The following is a 17,610-nucleotide window of genomic DNA, read 5'->3' as shown; positions in this document are numbered from 1 at the left end:
ATGATCTCCATCGATGGAACTGTCCTGAAACGTACCTCGAGCATCTGAGTGACATCAACGGTAGTCGTCAATACGTTGGACTCCTCAGCATCTCCCTGAAAGACAGTACTTGAATTATTTTGGATAACAATAATTATAACTGAAAACAAAGACTAGAGGACGAGTACAAGGGTGTACCATTAGGTAAAATAATTACACGATAAATTAAAACTATTGATTTACATGCCTAAAACAAGTCAGTGGCAGAATAGCCAAGTAAGATTACCCGATAGGCGCTTGAAGTGGCTGATGACTGCAATAACGACACGGATGGAGAATCTTCCGCCTTCATATTGAGTGGATACATAAATGGGGAAATTATTGTTAGCTAATGCTACACACTACCGCAAGGCCGAGAGATAAATACGTAAACTTGACTCACCAGTGGAGGGATGTGGACGAATAGAGTGGGAATAGCGGTTGAGAGCAATTTTCGCCTCGCTCGCGGTGTGTTCTTCTTTATTAGCAATGATGTGGAGTACATGTCAGAGGTAAAGTGCCTGCTGCAGATGCGGTATCGATCACCCCTCTTGTCCGCAAAGACTTCTAGGACTCTACTTTCAAGCTCAGAGGGTGGATATCCGCAATATCGGACCCATTCTCTTATCTGATCTATTGTCTTAGGGAAAACATGCATTATAGTACCTTCAGATTTATTATGGGTCTTCGAAGGGCAACCGCCAATGGAACAGGCAGGCATTGTGGAAAGTTCTGAAAAGTAAAGATCAACAATTCTCTATGAATACCAATGTGTTAAAAAATTAAATGACACATAAAAGGTTCAATGCAAGGTATGTTTTGGTTCTTGGAACTATACACGTTATTCACATGCGGATAAGTATTTGAATAACTTTAAAAAAGTAGAAAAATAATTTGACTAAACTCAGAACATGTGACTAGTTCCTTGCATGTACTGTCTTGAACGAAAAGAAATTGGACGCAAAATGAGTATGGTACATGGCCTTACCTTGACGAGCAAACAGTTAGATGCAGGGATCAGAGTAGTTTCTTGTCGTTCACAGGTTGCAAACTGACGTGTTTCCTCGAAGTGGTCACGGAAGTTCACAGAGACGAAGAGCAGATAACCAGCACCTTCACGGGTTGACTAGCAAAGTGCAAAGAAGTTCTCATTAGAAATATGAAGTGGGTTATAAAGAATTCGAAACAGGGGTGTGTTTGTGAATGAATGACGTGTATATGTCGTGGCATTATGCGGTTTGCAGGGGGCCGTCCAGCGTGAGGGGGGATGCTTGGCAGGAGACACGGGGTCTGGCGGTAGACATGGGAACAACAACCCATGCTCTATAGACCACTTTGAAGTGTACATGGTCTTTGGCACCTCTTGGCCTTTATCGCTCCCTGACAGCTCCACTTGCCAGCACAAGTACCCCGGTGCGAACTGCCTTTGATAGGGCGGGGGGTGGATTGGGGCGGTGGTCGTGCAGACAAGACACAGGAAGACTCGTGAATGGAGACACACTTATGTGGATTGCAGGGGGCCGTCCAGCGTGAGGGGGGATGCTTGGCAGGAGACACGGGGTCTGGCGGTAGACATGGGAACAACAACCCATGCTCTATAGACCACTTTGAAGTGTACATGGTCTTTGGCACCTCTTGGCCTTTATCGCTCCCTGACAGCTCCACTTGCCAGCACAAGTACCCCGGTGCGAACTGCCTTTGATAGGGCGGGGGGTGGATTGGGGCGGTGGTCGTGCAGACAAGACTCGTTTGCCGCAGGGCCTCACCAAGGAGAGGACATCTAACTGCATGTAAGAGGCAGGCTGCAGGATCTAGTACATGGAAGGCAGGGGGGTGAGTTTATAAATACCTCACCCTCCCAGGAGAATATATGGGTGCAGTTCACCCTGGAGACCCTGGATGCCTAGGCAGTTAGTCAGCAGCAGGCTGGCCTGTGGTGGCAAGGCGGCACGGGCCAGAGGGGGTCATCTCTGTACCCGGTGCCCAAAAGGATGATTTATTATGATCAACCATATTGATTATTTACCTATAACCATGTTTTGTATCAATAAAATCCAACGGCCTTCCTTTTATTGCCAACGCTTGAACAAAGTGGTGTGGTAAGTATTTTTGGGGGAGGAGGCAAGGCCGGGAGGCTTGATGCCAACCCGCAAAATAACATATGTATGTCTGCTGCATATGGGTTCAACGGTTATGTGGATTGAAGGTGGGCGGCCAGCGTGAGGGAGGATGCTGGCCGGAGACATGTGGTGTGACAAGACAAGGCACAGGAAGACTATTCAATGGAGACACACTAGATTCATTTAAAAAATCAAAACAACCATTGTTAAAATATATGTTGGGTTTTATTTTAGATCTTAATTTCAATTGAACATAAATAATAAACATTACACATTGTAAAGTTGCGGTTGCAGCACATCCAGGGAAAATCCGCGGTATTGTCCACTGTCGCTGGGGAAATGTTGTCTAATGGCAAGTACCGCACAGGCAGGTATTACTCTCCGAACGCGGTGTCCGAGCCTCCCGTGAAGCCACCAAGTGAAGCAACGATAGGCCACCAGCCTGTACCACCTGTGAAAATGAAAGATGCAAACTGTATTAAAATGACAACTTTCTTATCACTGTCGATTCAGGTAAAAAATGTCATTCTGCTTTGAAAAAAATTCTATCTAGAAAATGCACAACATGGAACCAATTTACATGCATTCGAATGATGAGACGACCATGAAATAGTAGTGGCATCACTGACATCACAACCAGAGTATACTTACTCGTTACTCGGATTACACGGACGAACAGTGCCGCAAAGTTCGTGCATAAGCACCATCATCATCCTCAACACGGTCCGTGAGAGGCAGGCTTCCCTGAACTCTGGCAGCTCGGTGATGCATTGCGGACTTGGCTCGCCTTCCGAAATGTAGGCCAAGCACCCGGAATTTTCACGGCAGCAGCAGTTCTCCTCCTCAGTTGGCATTAGCTCGCACCGATTGCACGTGCACCAGGTGGAGACGCCGTCCATGCGACATGGTCCAGGCTCTTCATCCGTTGACTGGTCCTCCCAACTGCCGTCCGAATCCCCATCGTTTTCGCGTGCTTGCCTTTCCAGTAGTTCTTCCTCGGTGTACTCGGGCTCGTACATATACGGCATTATTGTAGCCATTGTGTGGTAAAGAAAGTAAAATAATTTATAGCGGTGGTACTGGTATCTGTTCACACGGGCTACAATCAACAAAGGTAGCTGACCAGAGCACAGAAACGAGTCACAGAATACTCAAAGTAACACACAGAGAGTAATGGAATCGAAAATCTGCTGCTGTGTGTTGTGAAACGGTGTGTTTATACTTATTGAGGAAAGAGGCGTCCTGCCATTTCCATGGCGACAGTTCATTAGCTGAGGCGCAGCGATTGTTGACACGAAACGTGCTTTGGCGTTGGGAAATGGGCGGTACGCGTCTGCTGATGTCAGGCTCAGGGGCGGGGGATTTGATTTAGTGCCGCAAAAGCAGGTGAGCCAGGGCGATGGGGGGAAATGATAGGATTATCAGAAAATGTCGGCTGATTTCGAGTGCGTTAATGGACGAAAAGTCGGGTAAGGTCCATAGGAAAGTTTTCTACGATCTACCGATTTATGCTTAAAAACACATGGCCGAACCGTAGGGACAATAAAAAAAAAGTCCCGGAACTCTCCTTTAAACACCTAGTAGTGTCATGTTCTGCATTAGAGACACTACGGCAAATATATTTTAAAAATTCTCTACAGCTTTATTGCTTTCACACTGAGGAAGAAATTTGGGGCCTAGTAATTAATAGTGAACGCTCAGCGATCTTAACTGCTTTAGTTAAATTTATATCTACTATCCTCTATTAATATGGAATGTTGTAAGTATAAAGAGGTGTAATATATTTTTCTTTGTTCATGTGTTGAAGATGAAATGTAATGAATTTTAAATTGTTATGTATTGACAGACTCAAAATAATCCTTCCTCTATCTTTCTTTCTTATGTTGTTTTATATTAAATATTTGAAAGGTTGAATATCAGCCAAACAAATAAAAAAAAAAAAAATAAAAAAAAAGAAATTCACTTTAAACCGACAAGAAGATCCACAGGAATTCCTAATGTACTTACTACAAGTACTGGAAAGGAAAAACTTACTCATAAATGAAATCTTTCACATTTCCTACATGTGGAAACATACAAGCACTTTGTGCAACCATGTCATTCAGGAACAAGTCCCTAACGAATGCTTCGTATATTTGTCAATTCCTAACTGTGACTCCATTCCATTTCAGCAACTTGTGCAAAATACGAACCATAGCATGTTGTGTACATCGTGCAATTCTGCTATTCGTTTGACACTAAATATACACTCACATAGACAATATATAATATTAATGCTCCTAAAATACAATGCTAATGGAACCAAAAACAACTGCAAACTTACTGCCTTCACACACGGATAGGTATCACTTGGCAAGAAAACCTTCACAACAGTAGCCATAATCTACCACACAGGCGACTCAATCAATGGAGGCCACTATACTGCATACATTAGAAAGCAATGGTCATGGTGGGAATGCAATGATACTTCCATCAGTCCGAAGCAGAGATTACCTGCAAATCTTGCAAATGCATGCTTAATATTCTGGAAGCTAAAATGTACTCATTGATGTAAAACCTACTATACCTTACTCCCCAGCACCAACTGGTACCTTCGTAAGTGGACAAAAACATATTTTCCCACCACACTGTCAACCTAAAGCAACTTAGCATACTGCAAGCATTGACAAAATGCACCAAAGTGTGTGTTGGACAATTTTCTACCCAATGAATACACTCACACAAACAATACGTGTACACAAATCACAGTAGCAGTATTTTCCACAGGATACATGGAAGGCAAAGTACTAAGTATGAGGGTTCAAAACTATCCTCAGTAACCTCTGAAACCACCACGTACGCAAATCAGTCACCAGCTCTCCAAGAATAGTCATACAACTCCAAGACATATGGAACTATCGCTACGGAAATCCATAATGGTACACCACCACTTCAAAATGTACACACATGTCCATCCAAGTAGCAACAGGAATGCACAAGCTTCTAAACGTACCCTTTACGAATGGGACACTGTAAACAGTTAGAGTACGCCACCTGCTATCTAACTGCATCCAGAATACCACAATGTTATTTGCAGCATTAAAACAACCTAACTGAACCTTCTACAACTACTGTGCTACAAACATATTGTTAAAAACTTCCAAAGTATGAGCAGTTACAGTACGCCAACAGGTTCGTAACTACCGTCAGAATTCTGCAATAGGACAGAACAATGCCACAATACTTGCAAACCACCAGCAGCAACCAAATGCATAAAGAAACAGTGGTGCAAAAAGAAAGCAAGTAAACATTTACAAAATACCACCTGCTACACAACTCCACCAAAATGTATAGGGCAGAAATCGTAAACCATTACATTGCCTCCTACTTCAACAGTACACCTTAAAAAGTGCTGTAAGTACTCCCTCCAAGTGTGACTATCATTCATTGTGCACCAAGACATTTGGAAGTTTTGTTTTTTTATCCAGCATGGGTTTTTTCCCCCCACAGACCCAATGAATATGCAACAAAACACAGAAACTGGGCTCATTGCACAGTAAAATGGTTCAAAGTATAGTACTTAGGAAGTACTAGTTATGAGGGTCCACAAAGTAAAGAAATGTATGCTATGTATTGGACTGCAAACTAACAAAATACCTGCTCTAACATGTTCTGTTCTCTTTTCCCACTGATAATGAATGCAGCAACCATTACCACAAAATTTCACACTCGATACAGAAACACAGTACAGGCCCTCCTCAATCCAAACAGTAACTCTGCAACAATTGCTATTATACTTCTCTACAATGTCCTCAGTGCAATGTGTGCACTTATTTCTGCTATACACATTGCAATGCATACCTATATTACACCACGTAGCTTGTGCCTACGCCCTACACACTTCACTACACCCTGTACAGTGCAGGGCCTCCAGCAATGCACTAAACATTGTACACCCTGCTCACAATTGCAGATGCACTGTACAACTATGCATACAAACATCTTTACATGTGCCACTAACCCCACACATAACACAGCCAACTACCCCTTAGCCACTGCAGTTCACATTGTCTGCCATTTCTTCCACACGATACATAACATGTTTCCTACGTACACTGATCACCTAAGCCTATAATAAGTGAGCACACTGAATGCAGAACACTACAGTAACCTACCCAACAATCTGCACAATCACAACAATAGAACTTGATGAATGCATCCATACATCTTATGTAACTGTCGTAATTGCTCCAACATTTGGCTCCTTGCTTTCCACTGGCACTGTTTAGGCCATTAGGTCATTTTCATTGTTATGTACGCCATTTCAAAAAAAGGTATCCAGCACATATTTCACTGCAGCACATGGATCATAGCTCGGCAGCCATATTGCAACCACTGCATTACTACTTAAGGTTTCAATCTTCTGTTTCCCTTTCTTATTGTATAAAGAAAACACCATTTGAACACCATAACACCCTTACAATGTTAGACGAACGTACACACTAACTCCTTTTCTTTGCTGAACGGCAGCCCCAAACAGGTTCATGCTGCACGACACCAAACTGTGTACGATGGGCCACCCACCACGTATTCTGAGGCAGCGAACACACAGTCTGCCATCGTCCACCGTTGCCTCGTAACACACTGCTCATATAACCGGTCCTTAGGCACTGTAAAAGCACTTTTAATGTACATTGCCATATGTGCATTCACGGCACCATGTGTACGGAACCATCATCTCTACTTGTACGTCGTACTACCTTCACCGTAATGACACTGCCAACATTCTTAAATGCATGCTACAATCTAAACACGTTGCCGGCTGATGCCTTTTTTTTCCCCAGCATCATCTCCGGAAAGCGAAACCTAACATACCTATCCTTGAACAGGACACACGTTCATTGTAAAACAGCCTTGAGGGGAAAGCATGTTTAGCTCGAAGGTCAGACATTGTATGGAAGTATAGCAAAAAAGGATACATAACTTACACTGCAGTTCCTTTGCCCATGTGCCCCAAAGGTAATCTGCAATGATCCCATATGCCGTACACTGCCATTTCTCACCCACCCAATACAACTATGGAATCTGCCAAAGTTATGCAAGTACAACTTTACATCACACATGCATTACGACTAACAAGTATTAAGCTACTCTTCTGTATGCATATTTATAAATGTACTCTACCGCACACTTTCTCTCTGTACATTGTACAGAGCTTTGTGGCAGCAGTTACAGTGCCATGTGTCCACCATTCCCCGTAAATTGCTACTGTGATTGTACTTCCTTTTACTACCATTCTTCCCCACCCCCTGCAAATGCAGACATAAAGGGCAAGACAAAAAGGGAACGCAAGCCGTGCACTAAAACAACACACCTTCTGCTCACTTGTCCACTGCTACATTCCCTATTTTGCCCTTTCTATGCCCTTTGACACAATTACTAGGTCTACGCACTCTCAGTATACTGAACATTATAATGGCCACAGCTGCACGCAGCGGTCAACCGCCACACAAACATCAACAGCTCACATTTCATTGACGCACTTCTTAGCAAAGCAGCTCCTCCATTCTCCAGCAATCCGAGGTGACCCCCATGAGAGTTCTTGTTTTCTTACTTTCTTTGCAGACAGACACATTGTGCCGTGGGTCTAACAACACTCGCTACCACTGTCATATTTTGTAAAAAGGAAACACAGCAAAAGAGCATCTGGTGGCAATGTTTCAAAGACATTTTGCTTGTTTGGAGCCGTACAATCACAGTATCACCTACAAAACAGAGAGCAAGACAGTGGGGTAACATATGACACCAACTCACTAACACACAGTACATGGTCCATGAGGCAGCCAGTTTTCACAACATCCTTCCCGCAAAGTCTTGTCCTGTACGCTGCCAATAATACTGGCTACTTACATGTACTCTTAGTGCTCTGTCTTCTCAGATATCTTGCACCTTTCTGCGCGTGCCACACCTTCCACTTTCCAATAGACGGGTGGTGGACCAAGCACTGGAAGATTAGCATAAGAGATTTATTTTCCATCGTAATTATCTGGGCCAACTGATATGGGCCAGTATGTCCATTTGCAGTTCCGGCTGTCACGATTCCACCATGGGCTCTGGGCGGTCAGGCTAGGGCAAGGTGCATTTCCCCTCATGATAGAGCAGGGAGGTGGTGGACAGGTTTGGTAGCTGGCTGGTGCAAGCGTGCAGGAGGGAGCAAAGCCTTAATCCGCACAAAGGTGCCCGCCAAGGGAGAGACCAGTGTTGAACCGAGGAACACGCCAGGCACGTGCAAAGAGGCGCCGGGCATGTGCAAAGAAGTACACACCCCTGGCAGTCTAGTGCTGACAGGACATGGCCCAAAGGTATAAAACCACGCCCAGGACAGCACCCGGTGCTTAGAGTTTCTTCTGCTCTCAGCAAGAGCAGGGTATCACTTACCGCTCCTGTTCTCTTCGCATGTGCAAAGGACTGTGAGTGGGACATTGGCTCCTCACCGCCTCAGATTGGCTTTCACTGGATTTTGTCTGAATTCTGCTGTGCCCGCTGCTTCCAAGGACCTGGAATTAAAGAGACAGTGTGAGAGTTCACATTCCATTTACAATCATTTCCCGACCCTGGTACATAGCTTACTAACCTGCACTCTGTGACTGGCTCCACGCCCACGGCTCTCCACTCCTGTGTCGGCAGTCAGTCGTTCTGCTCCTGACAGGAAAAAACAAAGACTTTATTAGAAGACTACCCAGCTACAGTACCGAAAGAAGTCTCACCTCAACAAGTTGGAAACCCAGACTTACCTGTTCATCTGTTGTATCCTGTGTGTCGCAGCCGGTCTGGAACATGCATCTTCAGTGAAGTAACTGAAGTCGGATAAGTACCTGAAGACCACTGAAGATCACAACCTTCATCACAATCAAAACGGTGAGCAGCGCTCATTACGCGGCAGCCAGCCAACCTAAGCGCTAGAAGGTTTGGAAGTAGGGGTGGGAAGGATCAGAGAAGGGCCAGCACTTACCTTGTACTTACCTTTAGGTCATCCTAACCCCCAGAACGCCACTTTCCAGAAGTCCCAAAACCACCCAAGTCCCTCCCAGCCTCACGGTCCCCTTGAGGTTAATCCCCAGAGGGCCATTGGGGGAAAGGAGTGTCTGGGGCAGTTGTCTGGGCAAAGGCATCCAGTGAAGGGGGGCAACGCTCCAGAACAGACCGGACCAGGGTCTCCTGCAGGGCACCAAAGGTAAGCGTAACACCGGCAATATGAACCAACCTGCAAACCTTTATGCTGTAATGCATCCCAGAGGCACCAGCTGCTACCTTGTCTACCATCAAAGAAAATGTTTTGTTCCACAAGGCCCACCAAGCACCACTAAGTACAGCTTTTCCCACTTTGATACAAGAGAACAGAAGTACAGAAGTGCACAGACAGCATTGGTCACTGAATTTTGTTTGCAAAATAAAAGAGGGGTGAATGCAGCCAACTAACACTTTGTTGTTAACATTCTGTAGCAAAATAAAGCACTTCCAACAATTCACTGTGGTGTTACTAAACTATGGGAATGTTCTGGAACTGTATGCTCTGTGCACATGTCTGATTTTGCTTATGTTTTTCCTTTACAGAGCTAGGTGCTCACATGACAGAGTGCGCTACACTTGGCACACACATAAAGACAATACCTGGAGCGCATGCCATGAGGAACGACTGTCCACAAGTAAAGTAAATGATGCCAGTGACTGCTGCAATGGTGTATGCCGCACACACGTATAGGTAATGGAAGCGATGGACACATTACTATTTCACACAGTAGAAGCACCAACCGTGTTCATTGGTCATCTCAACAAGTACGCAAAACAAAGCTAACAGTCAGATGGCCTGCCGTCCTGTATTTGGCTGTACTTAACAGCGTTGATAATGTTTTCGGCTGCAAATGTATTTGGGTTAGTCTGTACATTATCCATACTTTAAATGTGTAATGCTTATTAACTCGTGTCATGTTGCAATATCTTCCTTCACTCCCAAAGCACAGCATATTATGAGAGGCACACAATCGAAACATAAATGGTGGCATCTCAATCCCTGAATGGCAACAAGGCCAATGACGCACACCATATGCAAGTGCAGGCACTTCACGCTACCTCTACTGTTGTACCAACTGCAAAATGTCCTCCACAACCATTCTGTAATAGTGAGCACTCACAGGAGACATCCATATTTCCAAGAGTGTATGCTGGAGTTACATATCAGTATAAGGGACCCAAAGAAGGCGACATTCTGAAACCTACTTCCAACCACTGGCCAGCCTGTTAGGTCCAAGGGCCCCAGCCATGCCCACAAGCCACTAGGGTTTTTGGAGGCACAACACAATATAGTGCACTAACTGGAAATATCCTCATATTGTCTGCAAAGCACTCCCCACCCCAATGGAGTCTGCCTGCACGCACCGAAAAAAGATAGTCAACTCTACAACTGCCTGCCAATGATGTGTATGTGAGTACCTGCATACAAAGTCCATATCGCAATGTCTGCCTGCCCTCCCTAAGGCAAGGCTGTGGACAAGCCCTAGGGTCCTGGGTACACGCCACCTCTATTGGTGTACCAACTGCAAAATGTCCTCCATAGCCATTCTGAAATAGTGAGCACCCACAGGACACATACATATTTCCAAGAGTGCATGCTGGAGTTACATATCAGTATAAAAACGGACCCAAAGAAGCCAACATTTTGAAACCTACTCCCAAGCAGTGGCCAGCCTGTGAGGTCCAAGGGCCCCAGCCATGCACACAAGCCGGTAGAGGTTTTGCAGGCACAACACAACATAGCGCACTAACTGGAAATATCCTCATATTGTCTGCAATGCACTCCCCATCCCCAATGGAGTCTGCCTGCACTCACCAAAAAAGGATAGTCGCCTCTACAGCTGCCCGCCAATGAACTTTATGTGAGTAAGTGCGTAAAAAGTCCATGTCGCAAAACTGTGATGGTAAAAAATTCCTTCCATGTGCCAATGTCTGCCTCACCTCCCTAAAGCAAGGCTGTGGTCAAGCCCTAGGCTCCTGGGTATATGCAGAGGCCTACGGCCACCGCCCATGCACCCAAGAGCCTACTCCTTCAACACACCAACTACACACAAGCCAGTAAGGGTTTTGCAGGCACAACACAACATAGCACACCGACTGAAAATATCCTCATATTTTCAGCAATGCACTCCCCCATTCCTAAATGGAGTCTGCCAGCACTCAACAAAAAAGGAAAGTGGCCTCTAAAGCTGCCCACCAATGAAGTATATGTGAGTACCTGCGTAAAAAGTCCATATCGCAAAACTGTGATCGTAAAAAATTCCTTCCATGTGCCAATGTCCGCATCACCTCACTAAAGCAAGGCTGTGGTGAAGCTCTACGCTCCTGGGTACATGCAGAGGCCTATGGCCTCCACCCATGCGCCCAAGAGCCTACTCCTTCAACACACCCACTGGAAGGCAGTAGTGGCGTGCATGCTACCATGTGGCCACATAGCTTTCCTGACTACTTGTGCGTGTGGGTACACTAACTGACTCAAACAAGGCTGCATTCTCCAACCTACTTCCAAACAGTGGCCACACTGTTAGGTGCAATGGCCCTAGCCATGCACACAAACCAGTACGCCTTTGCAGGCACAGCACAGCATAATACATCGACTGCAAATACCCTCATATTGCCTCCAATGCACTCCCCATCCCCAATGGAGTCTACTTGCACTCACAAAAAAATGATAGCCGCCTGTGCAGCTACCCCCTAATGAAGTATAAGTAAGTAGCTGCGTAAAAGGTCCATATTGCAAAATTGTGATGGTAAAAAATCCTTCCATGTGCCAATGTCTGACTGCCCTCCTGTGAAAATATATTCAGTTTGATATCCTATAAGGTATGCATATTGGCCTAAGAACATTCGCATCACACCACAATTCGATTGTCGCAAAAACAATGGCTACCTTTGCCATTTTGTTTTATCCGCCATTTTGACTGCATTAATGAGTTTCTTTCCATCCTGCATGTTTCGCTCTGAAACACGGTAAAAGACTGCTGCATGAACTTTCTGACACTTACGAGACAGGAATTCACATTCTGCTGAGCGGGTTCTTTGTCTTACACTGTAGAACCTTGAAGTCCTTGCAGAAGCATAGCTAATCTACAAGTTAGGTGCCCTCCTGTCTCAATCATGTTTTCTCCACTCTGCTGTTAACTATAATAAATGTGCATCAGAAACATGCTCTTTTAGAGAAACCCTATTCCCAAGCTTTGGAGCAGACTGACCTTAGGCTCTAGGAGCAACATAGATAAGCTACACAGAGAATGTTACCTTGTACTGGTAAACGCGATATGCCTCCACGCATTGCTTGCCCTGCTCCCAGACAGTAAGTTGTCTGCGGGAAGACGGGGAAAAATACAAGTATGTTGTCATGCTAATACCATCTACGTGGAAAGGTCATGAACCCTATGCTCCCTAACAAATGAAGGGGCTGTACAAGCGTATTGTATGTTATTCCTAATTGTATATATGATCCTGTTTCTGGTGACTCAGGGCTCTCTCCCGCCACAGTGTTTGTAGGCATGCATCGTGGGATGCGGAGACCCAGTCATATGACTGTAATAAACGTTCTTTGACCTCGTGACTGGCTATTTCCATTCCTTTGTAGAAAGCCTCCATTTTTGATCTTTCAGATGGCGCTTGAATAGGGACCCTCCCAATGATGATTCTTTGTTGTTGGGCTAAAACAAGGCTGTCGGATAGAGAACAGTGGGTACAGGGGGCCCCTGCACAAGAGACGTGTTTCCTCACATCTGCTACACCTGATCTCTGGCCAATTGCAGTGCCTAGAGGCCATCGCGGCGAGGGTTCCAGAATCAAGGCTTGTTTTGATTGAAGGATTCGCCAGCCACGACGATTGTCCGTTGGACTTGATTGGAAATCAGGTGAGTCTATTTCAGACAGGAATGGTCCTGATGATTTCATTGGTAGTAATATTTATGCGTACATATTTTGGCCAGGTAAGACTGTGATTTTAGTATGCCTGGTAAGTTGTCATCCTGTTTGGGGGGCGTGGCTAACCGCCATGTGAAGAGGACGTTCGCTCCTTGCGCTCCGCTTGATGCGACCATTATAAGCTGCTTTAACTACTTTTTTCGGGGGCCCCGAACCCCACGAACCGCCTCATCGAGGGCCGACATCCTGCTGCACCTGCGGGTCGATTCCTGTGGCCCTGGAAGACCGGCCTCGCCTTATAGACCGTGCGACACGATCCCACGGACCAGGGCCAAGATGGCGGCTCCCGAGCCCTGCAAGACGCGGCGGCCCGCACTCTAAAGCCGCTCGCGCCGTAACACTCAGCTAAGGGCCGAAGACACACGAACGCCCAGCTGGACTGACGAGGGGGTCCTGTGGGGCACCCGTGAAGCTTGGAGCGCGAACGACGGAAGGTGCTAACGGGACGACCAGCCTGGAACGTCCCGGACGAGGGCGCTGCCAGCCACAGAACCGGGAGCCAGGGTCTCGGAGGCCCTTCGAGGTGAGCGGGGGGGACTAACGCAACTGACACATACAGGCGTGCCCGGCCTGGTAACCCGAAGAAGCGGCCCCGGCGCACACTATCCGTCCCCCCTGAGCCTACGGAGCCGCCCACAGCATACAGCGACCCGCCATCGCGGCCCGCCCGGTACGGCTTCCTCGGCCACTCCATCGCGGCTCACCTCGGCCACCTCGGTAACAGTGAAGCCCGGAGGCTCAGTCGACATGTCTACCAAAGGAGCAAGGGCTAAGCAACGTCAGACCACCATCGACACGTTCACGGCGGCGGGGCCCACAGCGCCAGAGAACATGAGCGAGACTCTTGCTGCAGACCTACCCGACCCCTTGGGGCCATCAGCGGAACCTAGTAACACACAGATCCTTGAAGCTATCAAACTTTCCCAGGCAGCCGTGGAGCATAAAATAGACGCAGTCGCCATAGACTTGAACCTCCTGCGCCAAGACGTCCGATCCCTGGCCGGCAGAACAGAGGTGCTGGAGGCCCAGGTCCGCAAGAACACTGAAGCTAAGACAGTGCTCCTCAAAGATGTCGATGTACTTCAACAAAAAGTTAAAAACCTGGAAGACAGGGTCGAAGAGGCAGAGGGGCGCGCACGCCGCAACAACATTCGCCTCCTGGGGCTCCCGGAGGGCATCGAGGGATCGGACCCCACGAACTTCGTAGAGAATCTCCTGATACAGGAGATTGGAGCAGAAAAACTCTCTCAGGGCTTTGTAATCGAAAGGGCTCACCGATCCCTCACATCGAAACCCCCTCCTGGCAGCCCACCCAGACCCGTGATCGCAAAAGTACTTAACTACAGAGACCGGGAAACCATCCTCACCTTCTCGCGGTCAGGCGGCCAGATCTGCAGGGGTTCAGCCAAGATATCCATCTACCCTGACTATACCTTTCAGGTTCAAATGAAGAGGGCACAGTTCATACACACCAAAGCAAGACTGAAGGCTGCAGGCCTACGCTACATGCTCCTCTACCCCTCCAGATTGAAGGTGATACGAAACAACAGAACTCACCTCTTCGATACCCCGGCAGAGGCCGGAGACTGGATGGACAGGGAGCAGATCCCAGATGTCGAAGTCAGGAAACGACAACTCCGCTGAGCCCCGTCTCCCAAGGCCCCGGTGCCTTTCGGAGGCCCCACCATGGAACGGCCACTTACGCCGCAGCTGACCGGATTTCATAACACGAGGCGCCCGGACGAACACTCTCCTACCCCTGGAAGTTCTTTCTTGTTAAGGGTACTCATTACCCGCCCGTAGGGCACCATGCGACCGTCCTTCGGTCTAAAGGAGCGGAAACGGGTCTGTCATAGTGAGGAGCTCCTCACTCGACCTGGTTTATGTTGGGGAAGTTCACAGTTACGGGGGGGTGGGATAGGGGAAGTTGGCACAGTTGTTAAGTGCCCGAATCAGGGACAACCAAGACCACCAACATCCATTTCAGTCAGCACGGACGAGGCACCTACCCTCCGCTGGATAGGCTGGCAGCCACTGAAGCAGAAGTTCAGGGGTGCAAGTAACCCGGCTGAGACCCGCATGCACGAATCTCCAGGAAACCACACGATCCCCACGATCCTCCTGCCACTGGTGGTGCTCCCGGGGGCGTTGGACATAGCCACCAGAATCCCAAATCTCACATGGCCGATTCGTTGAAAATCCTGACGTGGAACGTCAGAGGCATGAACAGCTTCGTGAAACAACGGCGCATACTCTCCTATATTAAAAGAAGCAAAACCAAAATAGCCCTGCTACAAGAAACACACCTTACGTCGGACAAACTGAAAGCATTGGCCAAGGCCTGGCGTGGTACCCTGATAGGTTCCTCCTACTCCTCCTACGCCAGGGGTGTCCTGATCTGGGTGGACCCCTCTGTCCCCTTCCGGTTGGTCGGCTCCAAAGCAGACAATGAGGGCAGGATGGCAATTGCATGTGGCACCATTGAAGGGAGAGAGGTCTGTCTAATCAGCACTTATGCACCCAACCATGATGCAACCACCTTCTTCCACTCCCTGTATCCACGCCTCGGCCCTTACAGGGACCAAACCATGATATGGGGGGGCGACCATAACTGCACCTTAGACCCCCTGAAAGATAGGTCGGACGATAAGCATACACGCCCTTCCCCGCCTGCCAAAATTCTGTCAAGGTTGATACAGCAGTTACAACTCCGAGACTTGTGGAGAGAACAGCACCCAGACGCACGTGTGTTCTCCTTTTACTCCCCTCCTCACGCAGTCCACACTAGGATAGACTACCTTTTCGTGAGCCTAGAACAACAGGCAACGTTCGGCGGTGCTCAGTACCAGCCCAGAGTACTGTCCGATCATTCCCCACTAGTAGCCACCTGGGAGATCTACCCGCCTAGACCCCCTGTCCCCACCTGGAGACTTAGGGCTGAAGCTCTCCTAGACATAGCCCTCCGCGAACACATTGCTGATAGGACTGAAGACTACTGGGAAAGGAACCTCAACAGTGTTAAACACATAGGCACCGCCTGGGAGGCATACAAAGTGGTCCTGAGAGGGGAGATGATTGCAACCATGGGCGGAGCACTGAGGTCGATTACTTCCTCCTTAGAACATGCAGAGAGTGAGTTGGGGGAGCTCGAAGGCAGACTAGACCCATCCCCAGAACATTTACAGAAGGTGATTGACCTCAAACAAACCTGTCTCACGCACTGGGAGTCCCTGGGTAGGCTGAGCTATGCCAAACACACCGAACGTACCCACGCCCTAGGTGACAAACCTGGTAAACTCCTAGCTTGGCTGTACAAAAGAGAAGCCCCCAGAACACCCATTTGCCAAGTACTCAAACCAAATGGCTCCCTAGTGCACACCCAGACTGAAATTAATTCGGTGTTCTCTGACTTTTACAGCAATTTATACGCCGAACCCCCGCCCGTGGATGTCTCCGACATGGAGGACATCCTGGACGACATAGATCTCCCCAGGCTAGAGCCCCATATGACGGACGCCTTGGACGAACCCATCACCCCAGATGAGGTCAAGGTAATCATTAGGTCACTCCCGACCGGTAAGTCCCCAGGTACTGATGGCCTCCCGGGGGAATTTTATAAATTGTACGAAGAGACCTTGGCCCCACTGTTGGCACAGGTGTTCAACGAAGCCTACGAGCGGGGTGCCCTCCCCGACTCCATGAGGGAGGCGGTGATTGTCCCCCTCCTGAAACCCGGGAAAGACGGATCGCACTGCGGCTCATATAGACCCCTCTCCATGTTAAATGTCGATTGCAAGATCCTAACCTCCCTGCTAGCTAGTAGACTGCGAAGGGTAATTCCCCACCTGATCCACCAGGACCAAACGGGTTACGTGCCCGGTCGCTCCATAACAGATAACCTGCGTAGGTTGCACCATATTATGTACAGCACGGAGCAGAGGCCTCAGAAATACGCGGTGGCGTCACTAGACGCCACCAAGGCCTTTGATTCAGTGCGTTGGGAATGGCTTTATGCCACTATGGCTAAAATGGGGATAGGACCTGCCTTCCTGAAATGGACCCGGCTAGTCTACACCAACCCCACCACTAGGGTGCGCACGAATAGGACCTTCTCAAACAAATGGGCGTTACATAGAGGCACTCGCCAGGGCTGCCCACTCTCCCCGATGCTATACATCATCGCCACCGAACCCGTAGCCACGTACCTTAGGCAGGAATACGGAGATGGGGGTATTGTAATCGACGGAGTGACCCACCTCGTCTCTATGTATGCGGATGATACGCTATTGTTCTTACATAACCCCGAACACCTCCTGCCCTACATCTTAGAAACACTGGACGGATTCAGTAGATACACGGGTATCCGTATTAACAAAGATAAGTCCTGCCTCTACCCTCTTGCCGCCCTATATAAAGATGGCCCTGGATCCCTCCCCTCCCTAGATCTGGAGTGGCAAGCGACCTCCTTTAGATACCTGGG

This window comes from Ambystoma mexicanum, chromosome 3q (assembly GCF_040938575.1).
Source record: "Ambystoma mexicanum isolate Mex_15411 chromosome 3q, UKY_AmexF1_1, whole genome shotgun sequence".
NCBI lineage: Eukaryota > Metazoa > Chordata > Amphibia > Caudata > Ambystomatidae > Ambystoma > Ambystoma mexicanum.
This window is presented reverse-complemented; position numbering follows the sequence as displayed.